The sequence below is a fragment of the Coptis chinensis genome, chromosome 7, assembly GCF_015680905.1.
Source record: "Coptis chinensis isolate HL-2020 chromosome 7, ASM1568090v1, whole genome shotgun sequence".
Taxonomy (NCBI): Eukaryota; Viridiplantae; Streptophyta; class Magnoliopsida; order Ranunculales; family Ranunculaceae; genus Coptis; species Coptis chinensis.
In genome coordinates this window covers 22,241,591-22,253,265 of record NC_141462.1, presented here as the reverse complement: position 1 = coordinate 22,253,265, position 11,675 = coordinate 22,241,591, and the positions used below count along the sequence as shown (strand labels likewise).

The 11,675-nt window shown below is 35.8% G+C and overlaps 1 long non-coding RNA gene across 5 annotated transcripts; it reads right to left on the bottom strand.

The window, feature by feature from the left end:
• Positions 1 to 818: 818 nt before the first annotated feature.
• Positions 819 to 8,642, bottom strand: LOC147486628 (uncharacterized). Of its 5 annotated transcripts, XR_015201063.1 has the most exons (8): positions 7,696 to 8,068; positions 7,382 to 7,515; positions 7,082 to 7,165; positions 6,526 to 6,630; positions 5,535 to 5,650; positions 5,410 to 5,442; positions 5,228 to 5,300; positions 819 to 1,617 (listed from the first exon to the last, which is right to left on the bottom strand). It is a non-coding gene; the product is annotated as an uncharacterized LOC147486628 (long non-coding RNA). The 5 variants fall into 5 exon arrangements; XR_015201060.1 differs by lacking the exon at positions 5,535 to 5,650 and having other exon boundaries at positions 1,361 to 1,617; positions 7,696 to 8,642; XR_015201062.1 differs by lacking the exons at positions 7,382 to 7,515; positions 7,696 to 8,068 and having other exon boundaries at positions 1,361 to 1,617; positions 7,082 to 7,222.
• Positions 8,643 to 11,675: the final 3,033 nt, after the last annotated feature.

The window sequence follows — 11,675 nt, the reverse complement described above, 5'->3', positions numbered from 1 at the left end:
ATGAAAATCTACTCACCCCCAGTCCCCAGAATCATGATTATCAAGTTAAAGCAAAACAAAAATTCAGATGTTTCTTTATAATGCCAAACTGATACAGATACAATGTTTGATTACAAAGCAATGGAAAATTAAAAGACAAAAACATGTGTATGCTGAATTTAGATGTGGTTTCAAATGAACTTGAAATACCTCGTCTCAGGATAATAGTTTTCCATTTGCAATGGGCAGTATAACAACGATGAGGACTGTATAAATCTGATGATGATTTTAGCACGTGACATAGTATTGAGCGTAATAATTTGGCATATATATCAACACTTGTATGCTTGACATCCTTCAAAGGGCGTCTAATAAGTCATCTTCCTTGTTGATCACCTGTACAAATTTCTCTCATAAGTGAAGACCTTGAATATCATGCGCAGGGAGTCCCACATCAGAAATGTTGCACAGCCACATAGGTACGCTTATCAACTGTCACGGGGATGAGATGGTATAGGATGGGAAGGTGAAGTGTTGTTTGGATTTTGGAAAGAGGTGCAGTGGATTTTAGAGTGTTTTGTTTGCCGTGAATTCTAAAAAAAAAAAAAAAAAAAATTAGATGTTGTTTCCTTTTTTTTTTTTTTCCTGCAGACTCGTTGTTTCCTTTTTTTTTTTTCTTCTCCTGATTTCTCGTGACTTTGTACTCATAAGAGAATCTCAAGGGTTTGTGGGAGACATCTATCGCAGTTTTTTTCTTCGTTTTTTCCATAATCCCTCTCCTGATTTCTTGGGAATAAAATAGGGTACTTAAAATTTGCTTACGTGGACATCCTTAGAGAAGAGGAAAAAGGACTGCTATTATATATATATATAAAGATTACAGAATTACTTCGTATATCAGGGAAACAAGGAAGACATTGAGTCTGAATGCTTACCCCCATTAACAAGAAGTTCTGAATCTGTCTAGCCTCTGAGCCATGATTTCTGAACGAGCACAAGGACCTTCTGTGAAAGAGAACATTTTTGATAAGAAGATTGATTGCATGCAAGTCCTATACAAATCCAGCATAATCCTAGGGAAAGACTACTTTCAGAAGATCGGGCTGTTCCTCAGAAGGCAATAATTTTGCTGTGGAATACAGCATATACAAAGAATGCGCCAGGAGAACAACTGGGCTTCTATCATGCTGCGCTGCTTCTTGTGACAGAAGTTCAGACTTCAGACTTCGGGCATTAGCTGACCTTGATGCTGGCACAAACTATGAGCAAGCACTGTACATGTACCATCCTTGTTTTCTAAGCAGGAACCCCATTTATGCCCAACTTGGGATATGGTTTGCCATTCATTGGCGCTTTCATTCTCCACAACTTGCGGTTATAGTAGAGCCACAATTATCCTTGTTTCACTCATGATTCAATAAAAAAAAATAGAGCAATGTATATACATGGGATGAGCATATTGTTTCTCTTACAAGAAAAATGTAAATAACATAGTCTGGCATTTGCCGCTCCACATCCACAGCTCCCCAATCTTCTCTACAATAAAATTAATCCGCTTGAAATACTACAGTGTGCCAGCAAGATCAGGACTTCCATCATCTCCACAAATTCTTTCGCAAACACAGACGACAAAAATCACTGAAATAAGAAAATGTGTTAGCACCAACAAAAACGAAATTAAACACTACGAGAGCAAATCACTATAAGAAACCACTTGCACCGAGTAAAACAAAAACCTCGATGCCGAAATGTTACTGCTTGAGTCAACTGTAATACACTGGTGGTCCACTACTCCACTCAATGTACCCAAAAGTTATAGTATCCATGATTCAATGTCTATAAATAAGGAATCAATGCATACTGAAGAAGGTTGGATTTGTATATATAATGCATGCATGTGAAGAAGGTTGGATGTGCAGGAGTAGGTATTCCCTTGGAAGGTAATAATTCATATATACCAACATGTTCTGAATGCTTACTGAGCTTTCCTGTGTACCTTACCTTAAAGAGTACAAGTGTTCATGCAAGTGATAACTGGGGAGTTTAGACTAACTTGTGCAACAAGTACAGATCCTGCCTACATGGGTCATTTATGTCTAGATACAAGCCCAAAAGGGATTCAGCACTTTCATGTGCAGCTAGACACACTCAGATAGCTTGGTACTGGGTGTAGCACAAATCACAAAACATAAAAACGCATTCTTGGGAATATTATGCTATATAAACAAGACAAAGCAAAATGATGAACTTTGGAGATAGCCCAGTTGGAAATATACAGTAATCCAAGTATCTAGGAGACTAGGATCTTAAAGATGATAATACGGCCACTAGTGAATAAATTAAATTCCGGTGACGGAGCTGTTAGAAGTATGTCCTCTCGAAAGAGCCCATTTTGTGCATTTCTGAAGTACAAAAGAGCCGTTTTAAAAGCTTGGAATGACTTACCTATGATAACAAGATGTTCTAGCAACATGGCAACTCTACTGTTCCGTACAATTGATTTCAAGAATTTGACTCTTTTTTTTCCCCTGAATTTGACTCTTCCTATAACAATGGGCTCAGACAACCAACCAGTAGTTGGTAGAGGTTGCTGTAGAAAATAGTTCAGCCTTTTCACAAATTGCACTAGCAGCTGTTTCATATTACTTAGTCTCAACTGTCAATTACAGCTTTATTAAAAAGGTCTAGAGACCGGCACCTTGCATCCAGATCCTTTAACGCTAAAGTCAGATATATGCATAGTCAATAAGCCCACCAAGCACTCATCTACGATGACCTAATAACGACACACTACTTACACCACTACACAGACACGTGTTATACACAGGATTTTAGAAAAATGAAGATAGATACGCGAGTCTTATTTTATTATTTCCTGTTCTTCTTTTTCTATACATAGACATCTGTAAAAAGGACCCATAATTTTATCACCTTCACAAAATTTAAACATTCTGTTGCATCATCCTAAGAGCAACAGAAAGTCTGGATCACTCCAACGAACATCCACTTTGTTCTATTACTCTTCTTTGTCCTTTTCCTTGACACCAGAGCCTTTGTGAAAGAGCTACTAAAGGTCTAGTAAGACTTAAATCACAGATGCACAGCGGATGAGCTACTAAGCAGTCATCTTACACATGCCCCTCACCAATTGCAAACTCAACAAATGATGTTTTGATATTTATAAGTTTATGAAGAGAAGGAAGGGAAATAGATTCTAGTATCTTTTTACAAGTAACTGTTATTCACTAATTAAATTTAAGTTAAATAATCAAACTGTATAATGCTAACTCTAAGAGAAGAAGGGGAGAGCTAAGTGCCTTTGTAGTTTTTAACAGATGGGTTATTACACGACACGGGAATTATGCAACATAGTATTATTCCTCCCATTATTATTTGCGTAACTTTGTACAATTCGCACAAACCTTTTCATTTCCTAACATTCCACAGATTGTTCTCTTCCCCTGGGTCCTCTAAACTACAGGAATATGTCCATTTATGAATGTTTACAACAAAAACTGACAATTAGTATACATGTTCTTCCTTATTTCAGCTAACCAAAAATACAAAACAAAAAAAATCTTCCTTATTTCTGTGTAAGCCTAGCTTCTTTAATTTCAGCCAAAATGAACGGCCTTCCTTGCCTGACAATCTATCTATGAGATTGTTCCTTTATAAGCTCTTATCTCTCAAATCACATTAACATAATCAACCCACTGATTCGAAAATAGTACTGATGTTAAAAGTGAAGCTAGCATTAGAATAGGGGTTTAAGTACTAAGGTAAAACACCCTTGTAGACCTAGGTAATGCTTAAGCCTCACTACAAGCTTACAAGTTGAGGTTTACCTTCTGATTCCAAGTGAGACTTGAAGCCTGCTACCTGCACCATAGTGCCCCTACTTAAGTAAATGACTTTTTTATTGATCTACTATAAAATACCCTCAGGGTTTTAACTTAGTATCAGAACAAAGGAAAAAAAGGTTTAGTCAGAATCTGCATATGGTACTTCTGAGGTGGTAACAGCCTCTTGGAATTTGACACCAACTTATGAAATATTAACTCTTCATTGAGTAGTCTAAATCTATAAAAGCATGTTCATAAGTTTTGAACCTTTTTTCAAAATACTGTATGGTACGTAGAACGGTAAACTTCTATATGATTCGATAAATTGGCTTATTCCCTCCTTATGCTTTCAGCTCTTCATGCATAACTATGACATATGGACAAAATTATAAAGCACAAAAAATAACGCCAGACTCCCTTTTGTTGTCTAATAGTCTTCAAAGAGTTAGCTTGACACCATTTTGTTGAGAAGTTAATTTATAGGATGTCGAAGTGTTGGTAAGAGATTTAAGAGAATCAACCCCAAACCCTTCGTTTTCTTTTTCCTTTTGCTTTGAGTTGGCTTTGATATAAGGGTTACGATGGGTGTTTAAACTTTGTAAACCTCTTATTTTTGTAAACTTCTAAATTTTTGTAATTAGCATGCTAACGTGGACACTCTCCAAAGGCTCAAAAAATAGATTGGTGAGGGTACAACTACAATCTACTAAAAGGTTTTTGACCTGGCCATATGGCCGGACTCTTTTCTGAATCTGAACAGGACATTGAAAGCCCTGAGCTCTACTTTAGGCACTGAGCTTAGATGTACAATACCTACAAATTAAGACCATGTTGAGCTTAGTTTTTTCCTGTCCAGTTGTCGTCCTCAAATCAGACTCATCCCCTGTGCATATTATTACTCACCGAATTCCAGAGTGGTATTATTACTCACCGAATTCCTTGGTCATACACTCACACTCATATTTTTCGCCAATTTTACACATTCTTCTATAATAACATATCCGTAATCAATTTGCATTTTACACATGCTTTTTTATGGAATTTGGCACTACAATGTTTTTCATCTGCTCATTATTACTTACATTATTAGTCTAATGGCCGGCCACCTTGTCATAGAAACAAATGCAATTTCTACAACCTACCTTAAACAATATTCGTGTATTAATTCCTATGGTCATGCCTAAATGTCTAAATCAATAATGGAGTTACGCGTACTCTTAACCAAGTTAAAGTTGATGGAAGTTGCATATGCAAAATAAGGTAGTGTGAAAATTAAAATTTCAAAATCAACTAAGTAATATGCACAATTATCTATTGAATATCAAAATATTAGTGCGACACATTGAATAAAGTTGTAAAAATCAGTTACCAAAAGAGGAGTTGTGAAGATCATACAATCAATGTACCTTTGACCTAAAGCTACGATCATAGTCTGGAGCAGGAGGAGGTCAAAGAGCCTCTTCTTCATTTCCTTGGAGCCTTTCAAACATTATTGCAAATTGCATTATCAAACAAAGATAGTCTGGTACTCTGGTTCCCCTAAAAATATACCAAGATGTTTGAAAGAGTACCAAGGCCAGGTGCTTACTCATTACCGATCAATCACAATGGACGAAAAGACCTGCGAAGAGAAAATACAACACATTATTAAGGCTTCCTCCCAAGGACATTTTCAAGGTAAAGGCTCTACGCAAGCGGTGGAACATATAAAACCATCTTGCCAAAGCATCTTCTGCAGACTTTTGGACTCTCTGTTCATTGGTATACTACTCTTCTGTCAGAACTGCATCATTGATTATCACCTCGACGTTTAAACCTTAAACTTTGTCCTATAAATTGAAAATAGAATAATAGTAAATATATAACACTTCTTCCTTTGAGAGTCAGGTCGTTGATTATCTAATACTAACTTTCCACCAGCAAATTCTAATTTCAACCAATGAATTCTATATGTTTCAGCAAATTAAACATATTATACACTATTATAGTCTGGAAAAGGTGTTGTAAAAGAAACAAATTTGGACCATCAAAATATTAGAATCAGATCATCTAAATATTAATATTAGGAGAGTTTCTAAATAATATTAGGATTAGATCATCTAAATATTGATCATTGGCAATTATGGCAATTACGGGCTAAAGTTCACGTAGAATCGGCAAAAAATTGCATTGATCCCCTCTTTACGTCTATATCTATTGTTTATCAATTATCATGCTCCCTCACCCAATTCTGTGAAAGTGGCTAAGCCAACCAAATACAGTTAAGCTTTAAGTTAATTTATAATAGCAGCATAGCGCATATTTGGATTGAGTGCCTTGCCTGAGAAGCAGGTCTACCAGTGTATTTCAAACAGCTCTTTGATGATACCTTAACACAAAATCTTGATTTTTCCAACTGTATGTCCAGTAGTCGTAGCAACTATGACATATCATTCCTTTATCAGTGGTTTCATGCTAGGAAATAAAACATGTTTGGAGTCTCTTGGAGAAGAAGTTTCCACGTCCAATCCGCAAAAAACTATTGGGAGTTACAGGAACATAGCTGTGTGGTGGGGATTTGGAAAGTTAATGGAAATTAAGGACTGGAGGTCCATGTACGTTAGAGGTATGATCTAATGAACCATAGCCAGTGTGAAACACAAACGCATAATAAGATATTGATATCAACACACTTAATAAAAGGAAAATAAACAGGTGATCTAACCTCTTTTGCAAACACCGTCCAAGACTTTTCCATTGGAGCCTTCTTCTCTAATTCCATATACAAACTCTTTCTCGGTGGTGCTTCAATATATCCGAATTCGCTCTACTATACAACATACAAAAATATTACTAATTGATTCTACTATATTACTAATATCACGAAGAACAGAGAAATTATTTCGCACGTAGAGATTATAGAAGTTTTAGAAGAAGTGAAATAGATGAGAGAGTTGTACTTTTAATAGGAAACAGCCAATAGCCTTCCGGTCTCAAAATTGCACTTGCACTCAAATCGAAATTTAAGTGATCCACGTGGCAAAACCAAGTACTGGGAAATTGCCACATAGGAAAGAAATTGTCCACCTCAACTGCTTTAATATAGAGAGAGGTGATCTACTATCTATATACTGAAGTAGCATATTAGATTTTGAGTTTGATTAATGAGAAGAATAAACAGAAACAATCCATGATTCATGCATGTCACTAGTACTTATATCGAAGTGCTGCATAAGAGTACTTTTAAACGAACACCATTTAATATGTCGATAATCACTTACAGACTTCGCACTGAATTAGCTGCATAAGTTTTGGGTATATCTAGCGTTTTAGACCATCCGCACCTATATCTTCATTAATGGTCACTGCTGTTACAAACACAAACTTCTTATTAATGGTCACTGCTGTTTCTGTAATCATTATTTTGAAACTAGAGATTACACTTTCTTCTTGTGTCCGTGGATTAGAAGAATATGGTTTTAATCTATCTTTGGGATCTCACAAAGTATAACAATGCAGAAATAGATATAGCCTCAAGTATAAATACTACTACACTAGAGATTTGGTTTAATGAATATTACCTGATGACCAATTCTGTAAGCACAAAGAAAATGTAAGCAAAAGAAAAACGCATTCACTAACTCAGATAGCATTATTTGCAAGTTCAGGCGACAAAGCAGTTTGAAGTGAAGGCATATCTGATTTCTGTAAAACCCTGCTACCACCAAACCAAAGAAGTTGATACAAAGTTTCCCATCAAAATGCTACAGAAGGAACAGTAACATGAACAGTAATGACTGGTATTATGACATGAAAGACAACCAAATTGCAGAGAACAATATAAAAGAAGAGAAATCGCCAAGTAATGGGGCAACAAGTAACAGTAATTTCTAACCTGTAAACAGATCCAATCAATGATATCATTGAAAAAAACAGGTTCTGAAATATGAATCGAGAAAATAAGCACTTATTCATTTTATCAAAGCCTAGCTCATTTTCCCATCAGGTACCACCAAGTGGGTGCAGTAATCCAAATGGGAGACCATGATTCCAGCTTCATACGGTTACAGGAACTTGGAATGAAAGAGTTGCTACTCAAGTTAAAAACTCCCCAATCTCCCCCTGCAGTGAAAGATTAACAAAATAGATCTGGTTTCCTATATCTCTGCAGCCGAAAAAGATCTTGAACAAACAGGATCCGATCCCCTAGGCTCTCCATCTTCACCCATATCATCCGACAAGCATCCAGCTTAAACACCTCAAAGCCGTGAGTCCTTAAGAATGTCCTCCGTGGATGTCCAATTCTTTCTATATATTGTTTTCAGAGTTGACGAAATAGAATAGACCGTTGCAGAAGACAGCATCAACAAAGGCTTCTTCACCCATGAAAACTCCATGCCAATTATCAAGACCAGGAGCCCAACAAGCAAATCTTTCAGTAGAACGACACAGTTGGGGATGCTGAGACTAACACGCAAGTGGCATCAGGAGCTTCGATGAGCCAATCATCAAAAGACCCGAAGAGGTATCTCCCCGAAGCTTCAGGAACACTTAGTAGCTCCCTGACTCTATTCTCCAGTATACTAAAAGTTTTCTTCTTATTCTTCTTCTCCTCTGCAATGATCCGCTTTAATCAAATTGCACCATCCCCAATCTTTACTCTTTTACAATTTTGATTTTAAACGTAAACCCAACCAGACTTTGTTTTCTATGCGGTTTTGATTTTTTTTCCAAAACAGTTACTCACTAATCTGGTCATAAATGCGATAAATGTAGTAAAGTACTCAATTGTTTTACTCATAAATGTTATGTTGTTGGTGTATACTTCCTCAAACTATTTTCTCTCCAATTCAAAATCTTCTACATATTAGAAGGGTCTCTTTTGGTCTTTTGGGCTTTCGTCTGGGGCCTCAAATCTTTTTGAGCTGACCCTGCCTATGGCTAGTACTAGTGATAGTAAGTCAGAAGTCAAAGATTGAAGTCAATCAATGCCAGTCAATCTTCATAAACTTCAACAGACAGTTACAGTTTAGTTATAATAGCCGATTCTGTAATGAAAAAGTAATTATGTATAAAAAGTGTACTCTGTAATACTTAGGAACTAAGCAATCATAATATTTTTTAGATCATTTTCTGGGGTTTCTATTTTGGTATCGGAGCTTTATCACCAAAATGTGCAAATTGATCGATCCACCATTAAAACTCCTTCAAGCTCGTCTCTTTTCTTAAAAATCCAAGAAGCAAGCTTTCAATTCATTCTCTATGGCAAGAACAACTCAAAATACTCAACCCTCATCAACTAATCAAAATCCAAACGTGATTACTGAAGCTCAAATTCCAATAAATCAAATTAATTCAACTGCTGATGCTCAAATTCAAGCAGATCAATCAACAAATCTATATTATGTTGCTTCTATTCCAACAAATTCTAGAATTGAAGTTTCAAGAAATTTACTCAATTAGAATCTTTCTTCTGTTAATGATCTTCATCACATCAACCAAGTTCAAGGAATGAATCAACAAACTCAAGTTCAAGGAATGAATCAACAAACTTATGGTTTCAATCAACAACAACATCAAGGTTTTAATCAACAGACTTATGGAAACAATTCAATATATGGTATTAATCCTCAATATCAAGGTTTTGTTACTTCACAACAACAACATCAAGGTTTCATGCCTTCACAGCAACAAACTCAAGGTTTCATGCCTTCACTGCAACCAACTCAAGGTTTCATGCCTTCACTGCAACCAACTCAAGGTTTCCAACAATAACAACAAGGTCAAATTCCAATGCCAATGGTAGCACCACCACAGAACACTTCTTATTATTTCTAGAATATCTCCAACATGGTTCTAGTTAAACTCACATGAGAAAATTATCTTATATGGAAACAGTTCTTTCTACCTATATTTAGAACTTATGATATTCAAGGCATGATTGAAGGTACTGATTCTAGCCCATCTAAGTTTTTATTGGATAATTCTGGAAATATTACATCTCAAATCAATCCATATTATGTTAATTGGATGAAAAGAGATCAGATGTTATTCATTTGGTTAAATGCTATTTTGAGTGTTGAAATACTACCATATGTTGTGTGAATACATGTAGGAAACTTACTCCAAAAATATACTTATTGTTAAGTAAACAAGAAATCAAATTGATATAACAAATACATTATGAACAAATATTTAATTTCAACAAACAAACAAACCTTTTAGTTCAACAAATGAACTTAATTTACCAATGATTAAATCCGAGCCTAGTGATGATCACTATGTCCTTAAGACAAATTTTCCTCCTCACAGTGCTTGAAGGTTGATGGGAAACTGTCTCCCAAGATAGAACAAATTTCCTTTTATAGAAAGTTAACATTTTAATTCTATAGAATCAGCGAACACAACATAGTATTTGACTAAGAACAGGGAGAGAAGAGAAAGATTAGAACTCTGTGTGATATGGTGTGTCTTTCTCTCTAAATTCATCCACTATTTATAGGTGAGTGGTGCCTCTTCGAAACAACACAATGACTCTTGGGAAAAAGTAAGCAACTCTTTGAAAAGTCACATGTTTCGAAAAGACACACCATTTCGACATAAAACACTGTTTCAAACTAGTGCCTGTTTCGAAAGGTCACACCTTTTCAACATGATGTATTGGTTCGAAACAGTGCACATTTTGAAAGGTCGCGCCTTTTCGGCATAATGCATTGTTTCGAATTAGTGCACCCTTTCGAAAAGGTTTTTCTCACTTTACGTACTATTTCAAGAGAAACTCATTTCATCTCAATGTGAGATAACTTGGGAGACAAATTACTCATTTATATCTCAATGGATTTGTAAAATCCATTTTTCTAACAATACAATCATCAAGATAACTGTGGTTAGCTTTAGAAGCGAGACTCCCAACTCTTTCTAGAGCACATATTATTTAGCTCAAAGGTAAACTTCAAGATATCAAGAAGTTAAGGGTGGAACAACCATAATTGAATATCTTAACAAGATTAAGTAGATTGCAGATGCTCTTGCTGCATCAGGTTGTCCCCTTGATGATGGTGATTTAGTATTCCATACACTTAAAGGTTTACTAAGTGAATATGCTGCCTTTAGTACTTCTATAAGAGTAAGGTCTAGGCATGACTATATTTTAGTTGAAGAATTACATAGCCTTGCTTTAAGTGAAGAATTGATTATAGAGGATTCACATGGCACACTTGCTCATTCTGATGGAAATCATCAAGCATTTTATGTTAGTACTTCTTCTGGAACTAGAAATATAGGAGGTTATGGATCAAATCATGGCATTGGAAGGAACAATTATAGAGAGAATAACAGAGGAAACTATAGAGGAAGAGGTAATGGTTATCATAATAACAATGATAGAGGAAATGGCAATGCCAGTAGCAACAACAATGGTTACTTTCATTAAGGAAATGGTTCAAGCTCTTCAGGAGGCTAATATAACTCAGGAAATGGTTCAAGTTCATTTCAGAACTCAAGACCACAATGTCAGATTTGCAATAAGTTTGGACATTTAGCAATTGATTGTCACAATAGAATGAACCATTCTTATGTTGGCAGAATTCCTCTAGCTAAACTTGTTATGCTAGCAAACATCACTGATGAAAGTTCTTCTCAAAATGCATCAAGCTCTTACAACAATAAGGATTCCATGTGGTATGCTGATACAGGAGCCACCAATCATCTAACTTCAGACCTCTCCAACTTGTCTCTTCACTCTTATTACAAAGGAACTGACAAAATTCTTGTGGGAAATGGCCAAGGTTTGTCTATAAAACACACTGGTTCCTCTACTTTAATTCCTTCAACTTCAAGTCATAAATTTAAAATGCATGATATATTACATGTGCC